This window comes from Myotis brandtii, unplaced genomic scaffold (genome assembly GCF_000412655.1).
Source record: "Myotis brandtii unplaced genomic scaffold, ASM41265v1 scaffold731, whole genome shotgun sequence".
NCBI classification, from domain to species: Eukaryota; Metazoa; Chordata; class Mammalia; order Chiroptera; family Vespertilionidae; genus Myotis; species Myotis brandtii.
The window spans coordinates 1,015,090-1,034,679 of record NW_005370895.1 but is presented as its reverse complement, the minus strand read 5'-3'; the positions used below and the strand labels follow the sequence as shown (position 1 = coordinate 1,034,679).

General features: G+C 41.7%; 1 protein-coding gene across 4 annotated transcripts in view; it reads left to right on the top strand.

Annotated features, from left to right (window-relative positions):
* Positions 1 to 27: 27 nt before the first annotated feature.
* The window catches only part of ANO10 (anoctamin 10), a 120,655-nt gene continuing 101,092 nt past the window's right edge, over positions 28 to 19,590 (top strand). Inside the window, exon 1 of one of the 4 annotated variants that reach the window (XM_005882637.2) lies at positions 28 to 152. The gene's annotated coding sequence lies outside the window, so the exon portion shown is untranslated. Of the gene's footprint in view, positions 153 to 226; positions 248 to 5,696; positions 5,847 to 19,590 lie in introns of those variants that run through there. The other 3 variants (XM_014530334.1, XM_014530337.1, XM_005882636.2) reach the window with 3 other exon arrangements.

The window sequence follows — 19,590 nt, the reverse complement described above, 5'->3', positions numbered from 1 at the left end:
TAACGCATGCGTCATCGCGTTCTACCGGCTCTTGCGTGGGTCTTGGCTCGGCAGTCAACCTGGCGGATCTGGTGAGACTCGCCCGGCAATTATGTAGCAACTCATCTCGGGAACGACTGTATCAGTGCATCATGCGCTGCACGGACTGTCAGGTACTGGGCACCCGGCAGGCACCTGCTAGTACCTTGGAAGAGACAAGATAGTAACCGATCGATGTTTAATGACGAATGGAAATATCCTAATGGAGGTGATGTGTGGCCTTCCACCAGCCCTTCCCCACAGGTGGATAGCCAAGGGGACAGGGAGACTCTCAGGACCCAGCTATTCCACTGCGCTAGACGCTGCCATTACAATAGTGGTCAAAACCAGCATCTTCCACCCGCACTCTGTGTACATGGAGGGGTGTGCAGAGTATTTCGACACTTAGAGTTCTTGAGTGGAAATCACTAACGTAAATGTCAGCATTCCTTGACCTGTTTTCAAGTCTTTGAGCCATCAGACACTGCCTGCTTTTGTAACTTTACCACTCCTTACCATTCGTCTATCGTATTTACTGTGTACCTACTATGTGCTCACTGTTCTAGGCGCTGAGAAAGCACTGAAATAGAGATCCTGCCTTTGCAGAGCCTACGCTAATGTAATACCTTTTCTTTTTAATGCGGTTCATTGCTCTTCTTTCCTAAGCCTCCTCCCTCACTACACTCTCTCTCTCCTGGGTCCCTGTAACTCAGCCATCTCTTATCCCCCTCAGATTCTCAGCCTTGTATGGTGGTTATGGCTTTTTAATGAACATTAGTGAATATCCTCCCAACTACACTGGAAGTTCCTTGAGGATAGGTTTGGCGTTTTCTGTGATTTAGAGAGAAAAAAAAAACACCCACTCATAATCCCTTGAGCATAGTCATAGCAATACATATTTTGTGGTGTTTGAACCAACTTATAAGTATTTTAGGGAAGACTGAGACATACAAAAACACTTTTTCAGGAAGTCATGGTATTAGAGATTTGTAGTGTCTCTGCAGAAAATGACCCTCTACAATCTCCACCTCTCAGACCATATCTATATTAGGGGCACCTCCTTCTATATTGGCCAGGCTGGTTATTGGGGACTCTACTGCCTGGAGTACAGTCTCAGCCCAGTGGTATTGAGTCTATTTAACAAAATCCAAAGATGTGGTGGCAATTCTTGCAGCACTTTCAGAAAGTTGGACTGACATACAGGCACTCTCAAAGGTCTTTGTGCACCTGGAGCCTGCTCTCATAGATGCCTATGGCTACTGCACGGTGAGAAAGAGAGGGGGTGGATGGGAAGAAAGAGAGAGCTATCAGTATCCTACCCCTTTTAGTGACCTACTAACCAATTACCTTGAGTGACCAGTACTTATGTTGGAGGATCACCAGTGCCTACTCAGAATTCTCCAATCAGTCAGAGGTGAAACTTTGCAAGGCAAGTACATTGTCTACTTTGCCTACTCGACCGCAGGGCTCTGGAGTCTGGAGACCTGAATGCTGCCATTATATCACCAAGACTAAGTATGCCATCAGTGGATGACTGGTGCCCCACTGGCTTCAAGGTGGGCTTTAATTTCTAGCCCCTGCTCCCCACTCCCATCAGAGATTCTCCAGGGGAAATGTTGAACAACACCACGGCCACCACAGGGTCTGGGCCTTTATCATAAATGTGCCAAGCAAACACTGGCAAGGCAGAATGAGGGTAAGGGCATGGAGGATTTTCTGAGGGCTTCAATGGCCTGCCTGCCCTATAAGTGCTTATAAAATGCTATAATTAAACAAAGTGAGGGAGCAAGTGTGGCAGGGAGATAAGAAGAACCTGGGAACGTAAGGGAAAACAGTAGCTGGGTCAAGGGAAAGGCCTCGAAGGACACCAATGAGCTGTATGACCTTGCGAGGGGTGGGGTTGGGGGGAGGGTTGCTGGGCTGGGGGAGAGGAAGTCTCATGACTAGGGCTTCTCAAACTCTAGTGGGTATCTTGTGAAATTGCAGATTCAGACCCTGTAGGTCTGAAGTGGGGCCTGATTCTCTGTTCACTGAGATGCTCCATTTCTAACCACCTCCCAGGGACTGGGTGGTCAGCAGACCACCCTTTAGGTAGCGAGATTCTAGAGCAGCCTTGCCCACTAGAACTTTCTGCAGTGCTGGAACTGTTCTAAATGTAGTGGATATGAGTTATGTAGCTATGGAGCATTTGAAATATGGCTGGTGCAACTGAATTTTTAATTTTAATTAAATTAAATGTTAGAACACACACAGCTAATGCCTACCATGTTGGACAGCAAGGTGTAGATCTTATCCTCCTTGTCTATGAAAACGAGAGTTTAAGACTAGATGACTCCCAACATTCTTTCTGGCATTCTATGGTTCCAAATTGTATGTATGGGGGTAGGGGTGGGAGATTGAGGGGGTGGGGGACACTTGTTAAAGTCTGGAGGAAAGCCTGAGGGGTTGAGAGCTGCTCCATGGTGGAGCATGCAGCATGTCCCCTAGGGGCTGGATTCTAGAACTCAGTGGTGGAACTGCCCTCCAGAGACAAGAGACTGACTAGCCAATGAGTGTCTATGGAACTCTCAGAACCACATAAAAGGCCTTCTTCAGCAAGATACAAATGCCAGGCCAGAAAGGAAGAAAGATTAGTTTAACCATGTCAAAATTTAAAACAGCTAGGTTGGTGTGGCTCAGTGGTTGAATGTTGACCCATGAACCAGGAGGTCAGGGTTTGATTCCTGGTCAGGGCACATGCCCAGGTTTCAGGCTCAGTAGGAGGCATGCAGGAGGCAGCTGAACAATGATTCTCTCTCATCATTGATGTTTCTATCTCTCCCTTCCTCTCTCTAAAATCAATAACATATATATATATATATATTTTTTTTAATTTGAAACACCTCTGTGAAAAAAGATGCAGTGTAACACAATGCAAAAATATGAAACAGACCAAGCTTTACTATCTTTAATAAATAAAGAAAATTGGATTGAAAAATAGATTTTGAAAATTCTTCTCAGAGGAGAAAACTCTAAAGCCATAAATAGCCATAAGATGCTGACACTGATCTGTGATCAAGGGAATGCACATTCAAACCATGATGACAAAAATGAGAAAGGTTCATGGTAATAAATATTGGCAAGAACGTGGATCCATGGGGACCATTTCCACACAGTTGATGGGACTGCCAATTGATATAGTCATTTGGAAAACAGTTTGGGAGTTACATGTAAAATTAATGTGCCCTCTACTAGCCCAGCAATTTAACTTATGGGAGTCTGGCCTTTCTCGTGTGCACAAAGAGATGTATAAAAGGATGTTTGTTACCTTCAGTATTCTAATAGCAAGAAAAAAAAAGAAATTAAGGAGAATGCCTATGATGAAATAAATTCTGGCATGCCCATAATATGAAATATTGTGGCAACAATGAAGAAAAATGAGGTAAATCAGTGTGTACTAATATGGAAAGCTCTCTAGAGCACATTACATGTAAAAAAATCAAAATCCATGACATATGAGCCAAAAGTTGATTCTTTGAAATTAATAAAATTGACAAACTCCTAGCTAACTGACCAAGGAAAAAAAAGAAAGAAAAGAAAAACACAAAGGAACAATATCAGGTTTGGAAAAGGGGATATCATTACAGATCCTACCCACATTAAAATAATAACTAGGCAATATTACAAACAGCTTTATGCCAATAAATTTGACAGTTGTGATAAAATAGTCAAAATATTTAAAGGAAATAACTTGCCCAAACTGACAAGATAAAAAAGAAAACGTGAATAGCTCAAAATCTATGTTTTTAATTGGATATGTAATTTTTAAAAATTCCCACAAAGAAAAGTATTTTTTCAAATAGTTAATTAGTCACCCCCTATGATGTCGTCAGATGCGTCACAACTTCTTTGCCACTTCTCACACTGAGAGTTGGAGTGTATTTTCCCTCCCCTGCAATCTGAGCTGTGATTTGTTTTGACCAGTAGAATGGGACAGAAGTGATGCTGGGTCAATTCCCATGCTGGAACTTAAGAGATCTGTAGCTTCAGTGTTTACCAAGTCTTACCTTTCTCTTGAAAGTCAGCTGCCCTGGCAAAAATCTAACTACTGTGAGACCACCATCTGTGAGGAAGTCCTACTAGCCACATGGAGAGAGGAGCCATGTGGAGAGCCCTGAAGCACCAGAGTTGTGAGTGAAGCCCTTTAAAAATGTCCAGCTCCCTTTCCCTCCAGGTGGATAAAATATCTGCCCAAGGGAGCTTAAATTCCTGACCCACAGAATTGTGAGAAAGTAAAATGGTGATCGTTCTAAGCCGCTGTATTTTGAGGTAGTGTGTTCTGTAGCAATAGATAGTTACACCAACCTTGCATCATATAGTGCTAACCCTTTGCCCCAGCAATGTACAATGCTGCTATTTCATATAGTAAAGTATGTAGCTGATTTATTGAGTTCCAAGGTTTATTTCAAAATACTTTGTGTAGCTTCTAATTTTGAGGTCCCTGCAGATTCAGATGCAGTTGTAAGAATAATTTGAAGAGATCCCATGTCGGCTCACGTCTTTTGCCCATTTTCTAACTGTTGAGTTGTGAGACCTTTTTATATTTTCTAGGCACCAGTTCTTTGTCAGATGTGTGGTTTGCAAATATCTCCTCCAGTATTACAGCTTGTCTCCTCATCTTGACATGGCTTTTGAAGAATAAAGATTTTAATGTAAAGAAATCTCATGTTTTGATTTTTAATGACTTAAACTTTGGATGTTGTCTAAGAACTTTTTGCCTAACCTGAGACCCCAAAGATTTTCTCTTCTGTCTTTTTCTAAATTTTATGGTTTTACATGTTACATTTAACTCCGTGATCCATTTGGAGTTAATATTTGAATGAAGCGAAGGGTTTGGGTCAAGGGTGTTTGTTTACTGCCCACAGATATCTACTTGCTTGGGCACCATCTGTTGAAATAACAAATAGTCTTTAACGTGTTATGAGGTAGCCTCTTGTGCTCTTATAAAGAATGTATGATGTGTGGACAATGACAGGCATTTTTCAGGGTAAGGAGATTTGTGGTTGTGGGTGGGGAGATGTGCTGCCCAACTCCCTCTTCAAGGAAGGCCTTATCACCCAGCTGCTGTGAAAGTTTCGGTGGAACAGCTTCCAGCCTTCAGTCCCTCACGAAGGTCATGCCCTTGAGAGGGAGGCTCACGTCTGGTCACAGATGCAGGTAGGGATATTAAGGATCAACTATTTCCACCCAAACTGGAATGATTCTGATGAGTCCGTTTTTCCTCCAGAGCTCTCTACACCTGAGGCTGGTGAGCCTGCATCGCAGCTCAGCTCCTCCCTCCTTCCCACAGGTGTGGATCGCAAGGGAACATTAAACTCTGTTTTAGAGACCGATTCCTGCGGATTTCAAACTGACGCTTGTTTTCACTTTTACTGGATGATCCGCATGACGTTTGGCCATGGTTTTACATGTTACATTTAACTCCGTGATCCGTTTGGAGTTAATATTTGAATGAAGCGAAGGGTTTGGGTCAAGGGTGTTTGTTTACTGCCCACAGATATCTACTTGCTTGGGCACCATCTGTTGAAATAACAAATAGTCTTTAACGTGTTATGAGGTAGCCTCTTGTGCTCTTATAAAGAATGTATGATGTGTGGACAATGACAGGCATTTTTCAGGGTAAGGAGATTTGTGGTTGTGGGTGGGGAGATGTGCTGCCCAACTCCCTCTTCAAGGAAGGCCTTATCACCCAGCTGCTGTGAAAGTTTCGGTGGAACAGCTTCCAGCCTTCAGTCCCTCACGAAGGTCATGCCCTTGAGAGGGAGGCTCACGTCTGGTCACAGATGCAGGTAGGGATATTAAGGATCAACTATTTCCACCCAAACTGGAATGATTCTGATGAGTCCGTTTTTCCTCCAGAGCTCTCTATGCCTGAGGCTGGTGAGCCTGCATCACAGCTCAGCTCCTCCCTCCTTCCCACAGGTGTGGATCTCAAGGGAACATTAAACTCTGTTTTAGAGACCGCTTCCTGCGGATTTCAAAATGACGCTCGTTTTCACTTTTACTGGATGATCCGCGTGACCTTTGACTTAGGTTTTGAGATGGGTGGAAAGGTTATGACTTGATGGTTTTTCTATGACTGTTGTAGGAGTCAGTCACACCAGGAAAACTCTCATGAGAAAGTGTGCTCTGACAGCACACCACTGCAAAAGGAGAGTAAGCTGGAATGTAGGGAAAGGAGAGAGGCGAGTGGTAGGATGAGCACAGGCGTGCGTGTAAGAGAAAGAGGTCACAGTGGAACAGAGTAAGAGCTGCATGATGCTGTCACCATAGTTTGTAGCGGTTCCAACACTAACCAGGAAGATAGATGTGTGGGTGACTGTCCATACGTACAGCAGGACCAAATCTCCCCCCTCAACATGGGATAAGAAATCGGGTAGTCATGACCCTGCAGTCATCCCCACGCTTGTCCCAGCTCCCATGCGGATATCCTCCCAACACCTTTCACGACTCCTTAGGAAAACCAGACTTAGAGAAGAAAATCATAGGAGTGATTGTCCCATTTCAAGCTCAAACGCCGGTGGAGTTGAAGGCAGAAGAGGGAGAGGAAGGGAAGGGGCCAGAGAGGCTAGTGTTCAGTTTCCAGACATTGTCCCCAGGCCCCAGGAAGTCATACTTTGAGAAGTGAATTTTAACGGTGTCCCTTTTCTCTACCTTTCATTTGATTAGAATGGAAAAGTCCTGGATTTTTATTGTCACTAGGATCAGTGCTTTTTAAAAGGATTTTTTCCTACCATATTTCAGTTATTTTAACTTCTCTTTTTCTTCTGATAGTTTTGTTCTTTTCTGATCAGTTCATGCTGAAATAATAGGCTTTCTCATAGATCCGGAAAAGTGTTACCCTCCAAAATGTTGACATTGAAAATGTAAGGTGCCTTTCTGTGTGTGAACTTCCAAGAGCAAAACCCATCTGCGTATCCATTATCTATGCAGGGGCAGGTTTATACAGTAGCAGAAAGTGTCCATACCCATAATTCCCTCTGACGTTAATGTTGCCTCACCATTTTGAAGATGCATCCTTCAGTTTAATTCAGCTTATTGAATATCCGTTCTGTTTAGTCTGCACTTGTGGTGGAAAACAAACAGCAATTGGTGTCTCAGCTCTATTACATTTTCTGACAAGTGGAAAATATCTGTTTGTGATGCAATACATACTTGGTTTTAAGTAATTCAGCAAATTGGCTTATTTAGCTTTCGCTCTGCAGGGAACAATTTTCACCCATCATTGATTCCCCACTGAAATATGTTGTGATTGTTGATACCGGCAGCCGGAAGAACTTGGTGGTGGTTTCAGTGAATGAGGAGTTAGTGAAAACGCAGTTCACAGTGCAAAACTAGCCACGCTCATTTTGCTTAGCTACGTGACTGGAGCCAGCCCTTGTCAGTTCATGACAGCCTAGTGTTAAATATTCAAGAACTTTGTGAGCTAAATGTTTGAAATTGAGGGTATTTACACCACAGAAATAGTCAAATTTTCAAATCAGGGTGTTTTTTTGTTTGTTTGTTTATTTTTTTTGAGAGCTGGTTTACCAACACACCATTTCCTCCTCTACCTCAATGTAGGAGGGCTACAAAGGAGATGGGAGGCAACGAAATTAAGGTTTTTCAGGGAAAAGTGAATAAACACTAGTAAACTGAAAACACAAGGAATCGGAAGACAAAGGTATAACTTTCTCTAAAAGTACCCAGGTATAGGTAAGCACATTTAAGCCTTTGAGAGCTAGAGACTGGTTATTAGATGGAGCAAGTATGGTAATGACTCATGAAAGTGAGTTTCAAACAAGGCTTGTTTTCTTTTAAGTTGAAGTATACAGCACAAAGCATAATGGTTATCACAAAGTTAACACCCCCATAAGCACAATCCAGATACCTGCAGCTGGAAGAACTTTATGAAGCAAATTTTCTGGGAGAAAAAGGCACAATGTAGGAGAAAGTAATGGAGGGGGCAATCCAGGCAGGCATGCAACAAAAGAGACAACTTGGAGCTCCATAGCAGTACTGAGCTTCAAGAATTTCAGTTGGCCCTAGCGGGGTGGCTCATTTGGTTAGCAGTGGTTCTCAACCTTCTGGCCCTTTAAATACAGTTTCTCATGGTGTGACCCAACCATAAAATTATTTTCGTTGCTACTTCATAACTGTAATGTTGCTACTGTTATGAATCGTAATGTAAATATCTGATATGCAGGATGGTCTTGGGCGACCCCTGTGGAAAGGTCATTCAACCACCAAAGGGGTCGCGACCCACATGTTGAGAACCACTGGGTTAGAGCATCTTCCCGATATGCCACTGTTGCAGGTTCGATCCCTGATCAGGGCACATACAAGAATCGACCAATGAATGCTTAAATAAGTAGAACAACAAATTGATAACAAATCTCTCTCTCTCTCTCTCATTCTCTCTCTCATTCTCTCTCATCAATACATTAAAAAAATTTTTCAGTTGGACAGTGTAACCTCCTCTGGATTTTTCTTTTATTTTGATAGGTGCTGCAAATCAGTTTATGAAGACTTTTTTAGCTGTGCTGATGAATATATATTTACTAGCTAAATTTAGGACTTTTCTGCTTTGAAATGTGAAGGTGTTACTAGTGAAGTACCCTCCCTTCTTCTTAGTGCAGTCTCTGATTTAATGTAATTTTTTCAGCTGCAAGCGGGCAAAATAGACTGTTATTAACTATCTCGGGTTCAGTAGCATCTGCAGTATCTCTTGCTATTTGCTACTTTTGTATTAACTCGTCAATTTCATTTAGATACATGTACATTCTTTTCCTGGGGGAAAGTTGGAAGTATAATAATTCCTTGAGAGTGAAGATATATAGCTTTGAGTCGAAAAGAAGAGGGCCGCCAGGGCCTACTAAATGTAGTGTAAGTTTTTCTTCTGTACAAGACTTTAAGTTCTGTGAAGGCAAGGACAGTGTAGGGCACATAATGTTTGTTTATTAAGTATGTGTGGACTTGGATTGGATAGAGCTGAATAAAATCTTTTGAAAGGTGTTATGAATAGTGTTTTTATCTTAACTTCATCCAAGTTTTGCATCCATTATTTCATCTAATTTTACTGCCCTCCAAAAAATACAACATTTATTGATAGTTTTATGCCAGTAACAGAATGTTAATTGATAGGAACGCATACTTGCTGGTGCATCAGAAGGACAAGAAATAAATGATGTGATGAGCACTTTATTATTCATTTTATCAAAAGGTGCTGCCTCAAGGAAGTGTTTCTTATTATCAATGCACTCGCACAAGTACATTTGAGGCTGTTGACTTTTTTCAGAGATAGTAAATTGCTCATTTATTACATTAATGTTAATATACACAGCTTAAGGCATGCATTTTATCAGACAGGAAATAAAAGGGGCTGGATTAACACAAACAGAACATAGCTGGTTTAAGATAATTATTTCTTGCATGTGTCCTTTTCCCTAAAACCTGCTTTAATCCCTACCGAGAAACCCTTTGATGACAGTCTTGCTTTTTATTGAAGTGGTTTCTTTAACTTCAAATAACTTCCGATTGCTTTTTTTTCTGTGATTCTTTATGATTTACAAAAAGAGGTTCGGGTTACTACAACTTGTTGTTTGATGTCCTGTTGCTTCTTTTTCTAATTACCCAAAAAAGACACTAGACCTGATATCCTTGATGAATTTGCTCAGTAACTCCATGGTTTTTCTCAATTTTCAAAGCAGTTTCGTTTCAACTACCTGTTATTTTCCTTACTTTGTACCCATTCATGATCTTTTATCTACCTAGGACATTCCTAACACCTCCCTGACTCCTAACCCAGGTTCTGTTGTATTTGGGGAATTCTAAATCCTCTCACCTCTCAACTCCACTACTCCTGATGTTTATTATCTGTCCTCAGGTGGGCGTATGTGTGTCAGCCACAGAATGATATGCATCTATATGGGCGAGAGGGACCTTGTCATGGTATGTGTGTGTACAACACATAACAGGTTTATGACCACCTCAAAGTGGAGTGGATGAGGGACTAGTCTTATGAGCACACAGCATTGGATACTTTAATATAGAGTATACATTCTTTTAAAAAAAAACAGACTTATTGACATATAATCTACATGCCATAAAGTTCACCCTTTAAAAGTGTCCAATTCAGTGGTGTTTAGTTTAGTCACAGTGTTTTGAGTGTATCACTACTACTTATTTCAGAACATTTTCATCATCTCCAAAAGAAACCATTAGCATCTCTCCCACCCACCAGCCTGAGGCGGTCACAAACCTATTTTTTGTCTCTATATATATACTCTTTCTGGATATGTCATATAAACACAATCACATAATATCTGGCCTTTCGTGTCTAGCTTCTTTAACTTAGCAATTATTCATGCTTTATCATGTATCAATACTTAATTTCTTTTTATGGCCAAATAATATTCCATCATATGGAATACCACAATTTATCTATTTGACAGTTGTTGGGCTGCTTCTGTTTTTTTGCTATTATGAATAATGCTGCTGTGAACATATATGTGCACATTTTTATGTGGACATATGCTTTAAGTTCTCTTGGGTATATACCTAGAAGTGGAATTTATCAGCCATATAATGACTCTACGTTGAACATTTTTAAGGATAGCAAAAATGTTTTCCAAAGCAGGCACAGCATTTTACAGTCCCACCAGCATTATATGAGAGTTCAATTTTTTCACATCCTTGGAAACACCTGTCATTATCCTTTTTTTAAATTATAGCCACCCTGCTGGATGTGAAATGGTATCTCCTCATGGTTTTGATTAGCATTTTTCTAAGTACTAATGATGTTGAGCATCTTTTCATGTGCTTGTTAGCTACTTGTATAACTTATGTGAAGAAATGTCTGTTCAAAATCTTTGTCTAATTTTAAAGTGAATTATTTGTCTTTTTTTATGTTGACTTGCAGGAAAATTCTGGATATAAGTCTCTTATCAGATAAATGACTTGCAAATACTTTCTCCATTCTGGGTGACAGCTTTATTGATATTTGCAGCCAAAATCTTTAAATTCTTATGAATGTAAATTTATCTGTTTATTTTTTATTTTGGCTGCTTATGCTTTTGGTGTCATATCTAAGTTACCATTCATTTGTGATCCAAGGTCGTAAAATTTTGCTCTTATGTTTCCTACAAGTTTCATAGTGTTACATTTTGGCCATATTTTTAAAAATATTCTTTCTGCTCCTTTCTAACCTCTCCTTCTGGGACTATGATTATGTGTATTTTGATATGATCGATGTTTTTTCCACAGGTCTCATATTCTATTTGTTTTTACTCATTCTGGTCCTCAAACTGGATAATCTCAATTAGCTGAATCTTCTTGACCAGTGCCAATATTATCGAGCCTATCTAGTGATTTTTAAACATTTTTAGTTATTGTACTTTTTGATTCCAGAAATTCTACTTGATTACATTTGATAATTTCTATTTGTTTTTTGATATTTCCTATTTGATGGTACTTTCTCATACTTTAATTCTTTAGACATGGCCTTTTAAAAAAAAACTTTGAACATATTTATAATACTTGGTTTAAATGTATTTTTTTTTTTTTTTTAGCGAACCCAACATCAGAGCTTCCTCAAGCACAATTTCTATTGATTGCTTTTCCCTCCTCCCCCTTTTGTTCTGTGTATGGATTATGTTTTCCTGTGTGTTTTTGGGGGGATGACAATTTTTTGGTTGAAACTTAGACATTTTATATAATATAACATGGCAACTCTGGAAATCTGATTCTTCCCTCCTTCCACAGGGTTTGCTATAGTTTTTGCTATTTACTGTTGTTGTTGCTGATGCTGTTTGTTTCATGAATTTTCTGATATAATTCTATAACATTGATATTCTTTGTCATATGTGGCCATTGAAGTACCTGCTTGGTTACCTTAGTGGTAAGCTAATAATTGGGCATTGATTTCCTTATATTCCAGGATCCAATAAGTTTCCCCACCTTCCCTGAGGGTCTTTGTCTATGTGTCGGGGCAGGCACATTGGTCTTAGTCTTCCTCATTACACAGCACCTCAATCTGAATCAGAGGTGAGAGATGCCCTGTGCATGCATGTCATATTCTAGACTCCCAGGAATCCCAGAGCTTTATAAAACCCCCAATTTATATCTCATTTCCAGTGTTTTCTTTTAAGATTTTTGGTCAGCTCTAATGTTAGTTGTAAATAACATCAGGTAGCTTTAATGTTAAATAATGACTAGTGATTGATTGTGCTTGACAAACCCCTTGAATTTGACTATTTTCAGGGTGAACTTGAGTTAAATAAAATAACAAGCCCTGAGGATGGACTTTTCATTGAGATGCCAGGCAGGTCAAATAATGACAGTTCCCATGGGACAGGGCTTTTGGAAACTCAATCTTGTTCTTCCCCCTTTAGTGGCTGCTAAGCTGCTAGTTTTCATGGCTAATGTAGTTGGAAGGCTGTTGGTTTTTAAGGCTCCTGTGGAGATGGGGAATGGGAAATGGGATTAAGGCACCGATCTCACATTTTCTTACTGTGACTCAGCTGTTTTTCTTGAATAAACACTCATTAGACTGTGGCAACCCTTTAATTTCCAGAATTTGAAAAAGGGATTTTGATAGTTTTTGCCAGTGTTCTGTTGCTTTTATGGGAAAATAGATTTTCAGAGGTTTTTACTCCAGCATGCCTAGAGTCAGAACAAGTTATTATTCATTTTTTAAATTGAATTTATTGGGGTGACATTGGTTCACAAAACTGTACAGGTTTCAAGTGTACACCTCAATAAAACATCATCTCACTGGATTATTATATATTCTTTTTTTAAAAAAATCCTCACCTGAGGATATGTTTTTTATTTATTTTAGAGAGAAGAAGAAGAAAGAGAAGAGAAGAGAGAGAGAGAGAGAGAGAGAGAGAGAGAGGGAAACATCTATTGGTTGTCTCCCACATGCGCCCCAGGGATCAAACCCAACAACCTAGGTATGTGCCCTGAACCGGAATTGAACCAGCAACCTTTTTGATGTATGGGACAATGCTCCAACCAACTGAGCCACTGGCCAGGCCCGAATTATGCATTCTTGATACTTCACTTTTCAGCCTGATTCTCTAACCTTGAGGCAGGTTATAGTAGCCTACATTCAAGAAAGGCAAGTGGGAGATGAGAAACTTTAGCTTCTACCAGGGAGCAGGAAGGAGGCAGCTCCACTGAGGCAGGAGCCACGTAGGTTGGCTTGGCTTGGCTTTAGCAGCAGGTGATATTGTATAAATAACTGCTTTGCATATGACTTTCCTCTTTTGTAACATGGGGATAATGTTGTTGACCTCACAGATTATTCACTGTAAGGATTAAATACATTACCTCATGTAAGCAAGGGAAGACACAGTGTCAACTAAAAAGCAATTAATAAATATTCTTTCCCAATCCACTAGACACACAATAGTCCCTAAGTAAATGTTGTTAAATGAAGAAATAGCAAGAGCGCATGACTCCTAATTAGCACAGTGATTGATTAAGGTCATGGGAGCTGGAGCTCAGACAGCCTGAGTTAAAATCCTACCTCAGTCACCTACTAGCTATGTGACTTTGGGGGATTAGTTACTATTACTGTTGCCTACTTACTTTTATTTTGCTCAAATCTTGGGTGTGCTGTGGTCTCCCACTCTTTCACCACCCTGCTTACAGCCACCTAGGACAGTTTTGTGTTCGGTGCCTGAGGGAGGGCCAAGTAATTTGCCCCCCTATACAAATGTCCGGTTAACTCCCGCCATGTATTCAGCGAGCATGTCAGGTGTTCTAAGCTTCAGCACAGTGTTCCCCTAAGGAGCTATGGCTTCTGTCCCTTGACTTACATGGGAATTCATGGGGAAAGACAGGAGCAGGTACAATAAGCATATATAGTTTGACAGGTTTAAGGTCAAATTTTGTATTTATGTAAATAAAATATAGAACTGTATTTAGTAGGATCCTAAAGGATGGCGAGATCCTAGGGACTTGCATGGATAAGGGAAGGCCTCCTGGGGGTGACAGGCTTCAGCCTAGCTCTGAAGAGTAGATAGAGGCTGAGTCCCCAGAAAGAGGAGATGCAGGGGCCCTACACTGAGGGGGGCACAACAGCTGGAGTAGAGGTGCAGCTGAAGGCCTTTCATGGTAGTGGAAGTGGTTGTTGAGGCTACAGCCATGCTAATCACTGTTCATGTATGAAGCTTGTTTAATCCCGATATAAATCGGTGAGTTTTAAGCTATTATTATCCCCAGTTGCAAGTGAAGAACCTGAGACCCAGGAAAGTTAAGTCTGTGCATATGAGTCTCACACTGCTGGTGACTGAATCAGAGCTTGAAATTCTGTCTCCTTCTAGAGCCCCAGGGAACATGGCTGAAAATAATGTGGAATTAGTAGAGGGGTTTGGATACTTTAAGTGCAGAGTAGTCTTGTCTCCTGGACTGGACTCAACAGTTGAAGGAATGATGCTCTAATGGCAGAATTCTAGACATCGACTGCTGGGAGGTGAAAGAGGATTTTCTCCTTTGGGAAGGGAGAGAGCTTCCCCTCTTTCCCACTTTTACAGCAAACCAGCCTCCGTCTTCCAGATGTTGTACCCCAGGGTGACTCTGCAGTACTTGGAAGGAAGGGTTTTGTGTGACCAGTACCAACTTCCCCTTTCAGGCTTGAAGTAACCCCTGGAAGTAAACACTCATCCCGGTCCATACTGGAAATCTTTTAACTCTGTATGTCCATGACTCTTCAACATTCTCTTAGGCCTGCAGTTCCCTCCCTGTGAAACATGGAGGCTGGGTTAGATGACTTCTAAGGCTCCTTCCACCTTAACACTGTTGTATTAATCCTTTAACTCAAAGGTAGATTCGGCATCGGAGTGACATCTACTATAGGGATTGGAGCAATAAAAGGAGCAGGGCAGGTAACAGGCAGGAGTGCATGCTGTCTGCTCTCTCCCCGTCCCCATTACCCCTGCTCCAAATGAGAGACTGGGAAGTGTCCTTCTTACAAACATGGGGCATAGAACTTTTGTTTTTACATCATGGTATAGTGAGACAGTTAAAAACTCATTCCCAAGGTTTGTATTTACTGAAACAAAGCTGTCGTAACTTTGAACATGACTCAGCAGTAGAACAATAAACTTTCCTTGGAAGTTTCCCACTAATCAATGAGGCAACTAATAACAGGCAGAGGCACTTAAATAACGATGCTACAGACCTTTAAAAGCTGAGTACAGAAATATCAGAGTAAAGACATGTACCCAGGAAGTAGCACCCGGGGCCTGGCTCTATGGGGATAGGGAATTTTATGTTTTAACTGACCAGACTGGAGCCTGCACATGCTCGTGTCTGACTTCAATGCAATCACCCAGAGAAAATACCAGCTCAAGACATTTAAGGAATGCTTTAGTGGAATCGTCTTCAGAGGCAGAGAACACAATCTTTTTTTTAAAATTTCTTTATTGATTAAGGTATTACATATGTGTCCTCATCCCCCCATTACTCCCCCAACTCCCCCCTCCCCACTCATGCCCTCACCCCCCTGCTGTCTATGTCCATTAGTTAGGCTTATATGCACGCATACAAGTCCTTTGGTTGATCTCTCCCACTTACCCCTGAGAACACAATCTTTGATGTCCAGTTCAACCTTAAACCTTTGAGGATGGGCTTGATTTGTGAAACCAATCACGAATTAAACCAGAGCCTTGCATATGGAATAAGGAAGATAATCAAGAGAAATAATACCCCTCTGGACTTCATCTGGAGATGGTGGAGTAGACCCCCATCGCCTACCTTTCTGCAGATAGATTGCTATGTTTTTGTGATCTGTTGGTATCAGTCATGCTCTAAGGCCAAAAGGGCCTAAGAGAAAGGATTTAGGAGGCCGTTTTAACAGCAGTGGTGTCGGTGGGACTGAGGAAGCAGCTGATCAGGAGGACACTGGATCTGGAGGGGTCCGTGGAGGACAATGCCCAGACACTGTTGTGAACATTGTTTCTCTCTATTCCAAAGCACCAGGGAGCAATTTCTGCTCCACAGTAGAGTAAAAATGTCTATTTGTGGATCTCATTTCCACCCAGATGTTTGTTCCTTAGTCTCTGTGTCCTGCATTATATCAAGTTAATGTCGAAAAATGAATCAAATGGGCTTTTGCATAAATGGTGGTTGGACAAATAGAAAAGTCACTTGGAAACCTCACATTGAAATAAACTCCTAACAGATCAGAGATCCAAGTGTGAAACATAAAACCGAATAATTATGCGTGGGTACTATGCTAAAGTTGTGGGTTCGATCCCTGGTCAGGCCATATACAAGAATCAATCAGTGAACGCATAAATAAATGGAACAGCAAATCTCTCTCTCTCTCTCTCTCTCTCTATCAATCAATAAATTAAAAAAATAAAAAAATATGTCTTTTCTAGATCTGTCCACTGAAAGAACCTAGAACCAATGCTACTCTAGTGGGAGTGAGCACTCCTTGCCCCCAGATCTTGGATTCTAAATATCATTTCTCACCAATAAAGAGAATGTCCTTATTCTTAGGAGATGGGTATTGAAATATTTAGTGATGAAATGGTGTGAGTGTACCATTTATTTTCAAATGCTTCAGCTGTGTGCTTGTGGGTTGGTGGGTGGGTGGATGAGTGATAAGGATCTAACTCTTGCACCAAGTGATCCCCTTTCCTGCACCTGACATAATCTCCACCTGCCCACACTTTCTAGAGCACATGGCCTCCATTCTGAAGATGAACCAAAGCCTGGAGGAACACTCATAAAAAGATCAAAATTACTAAATTGCATGTCCCCGATGCTTAGAGATCCTAAAAATAGACAATGCCAGGTGTGCTCTAATTTTCTGCTTAAAGCTCCTTACATCCTTTCAATTCAGATATTTAAAATAGAACACCTGGGACTTCAACCTTACTAGTCAATGCATTTATTGAAATACCACTTCCTAGTGCTTTTGTTTGTGTGTTTTGTTTTGTGTTTGTTTTTTTTTTTGTGCCTGTGATAGGTGAGAGCTTTCATTAGAAGTTACTGGCTTTGACGCAGCTTGGAATTGGGAAATACGGATTCTCACTGAGGCTCTATAACTAACTTGGAATGTAGCTTTGGACATGTCACATCCCCTTTAGGGATCTTAAGTTTTCAACTGCCAAATATAGGGATTGGACATGATTATTTTACACTGTAAGTTTCTATGATTTTGAGTTTTCTCCAAATAGAGTTTTGCATCTAAGAATAACAGGAGTGGAGCGAGAGAAAGAGAGAGAGAAAGAGAGAGAGAGGAGTGAGGCTTTATTGGGATATGAAGTGACAGCTGGAGTAGGATAATTTTTTTTCCAGATAATTTTTTGATATCTTGTGTCACATTCTTTAAACATGTTAGAATGGATAAGGGTGACAAATGGTTCTTCAAGTATAAGAACAATATTTGGTATAAGATTTTATTTTTAATTATTTTTAATTCCAACAATTATTTCCTTTTCAATCTAGAAGAAAAAGGATGGGTTCTGAGTGGTTCTGTGGCAGGCAGTTAGACCGACATGAGCAGAGCAAGAACATGGGACAGGCACAGAGAAGATCACCAGGGCAGAAAGCCCCAGGTGTCCAGCAACGGGCAAAACTGGGAAAACAAGGATCTTCCCTCACCCCCCACCCAGGGTAAACTTTCCTCCCCGAGCATATTGCTGGTCCTATAGCTTAGACCCCCTGACCTTTCATATTGCTGGTCATGCGGTTCAGATACTCCCATGACCTTTCCCCTAGTATGTGCTAGTCATGCGGGTTAGAATCCCTTAGAAGAGAATGAACAAGGGGGCCAGAGAATAGCCCTTAAGGGTTATAGGGCACCAGAAACACCAGAAAAGATATTATCAGACTAGCCCCCTGAGTCGAAGGGAGAGGGCTGTTCCCTCCTCAATTCTTGTCATGCTCATGGGAAAGAATTCAAACAGCAGCATTGTAGTTAATTTATGAAGGAAGCAAAGCAACACATTTATTAAAGAAGTAAATCAGGCAAATCTATCAAAATACACTGGCATGCAGCACCGGTGGGCACTCCCTGTGGCTGCAACTCATGTGGTTGCCTGTACAGCTATGCCGGAGTTGGCTGAGGATGTGTGACACCCCTCAGATGTTGGTTGAATATGCTCCCATGCATATTAAATAACCTACCATGGCAGGACAGTTGAAAAAGAGTAAATCTTCTGTTTGCTTGCATGACTGGGGATAGACAATCAACCGTGACCATCTATCTAAAAGTGTTAGAATACAAATGCACCAAGCATGAAATCCTAGTGAAAGCCACTTCATTCTCTTGATTATTCATTATGGTTGCTCAGAGTCTGACAGACCTTCAAGGTCATTATTGTGAACATTACTTATCATTGTAATGTGGCAATGGAAAGTGTATTCTAAAAGAGTTCCGTTTAGTAGAAGTCTGCACATACAAGAAGCCACCATTTTATTTGGGTGTGTGTGAATCCACCCTTCTGCTGTGTGGTGTCAAAACAGGAATGTTGGAAGCAAACCTTCCAGAGTCGTCTTTGGTGCCTGGGTTGTGGGTGCCTGCTCTCCATAAACTCCTGTGCAAAAGGCCTGGAAGGAGAGGGCCGTGCTGATTGGGGTGTTGGTGGGGGAGAGTGTTGTGTTTGTTTGGAATTGGTTGAGTGGAGCAGCTTCAAGTAAACTTTTCACAGTATAAGTTGGAGGCACACTTTTCAACCATTCCTTCCTCACCCCCTCAAAACATACAACCAGGAGTGAGAGGTACTATGAAATATAAACCCATTGAATATAAATGTATCTAATGAGTGTTATGTTTAAACTAGGGGCCCAGTGCACGAATTCATGCACCTTGAAAGGACCTGTGGGTCACAAGGCTGCGGCGGGCACAGGGGTGGGTCTCGGCCCATCCTTCCGCTCCCAGAGTGATTGGGGCCAACGCCATCAGCGGCTGGGAGTGGCTGATCGTCCCTCAGGAGCAGGGGGAGGTGGAGAAGCCCTCAGGGGTGATCGGGGCCGGCAGCCGCCACTTGTACCCACTGATGGCGCCAAGTGATTGGGACTGGCGCCAGGCGCCGGCAGTGAATATGAGCAGCAGCTCCAGTGCTGGCTGCAGGTACAAGCAGGGCCAGCGCCAGCAGTGGGTGCGAGTGGCGGCTGCTGCCCCGATCGCCCCTCAGGAGCAGGGGGAGGTGGAGAAGCCCTCAGGAGTGATCAGGGCCTGCACCAGGCGCTGGCAGCAGGTGTGAGCGCCCAGTGGGACCAAGGCGCACAGGAGCAAAGAATTTTCAGTAACCACCAGTGACTTGCCCTGATGACAGCAGCTAGCTGTCCCCCACTCAACTGCTCCACCATCCTGCCACGGTGGATGCCCGCCATGTTCTGCGTGCCTGCCCCCTGGTGGTCAGCACACATCATAGCAACTGGTTCAGTTCAGTTGTTCTGCTGTTCGGTGTATTTGCATATTAAGGATATATATATATATATATCTACACTAATAAAAGAGAAACATGGATATTGGTATACGACCGCTCCCCTTTACATGGGATAATGTGAGTGTATATGCAAATTAAC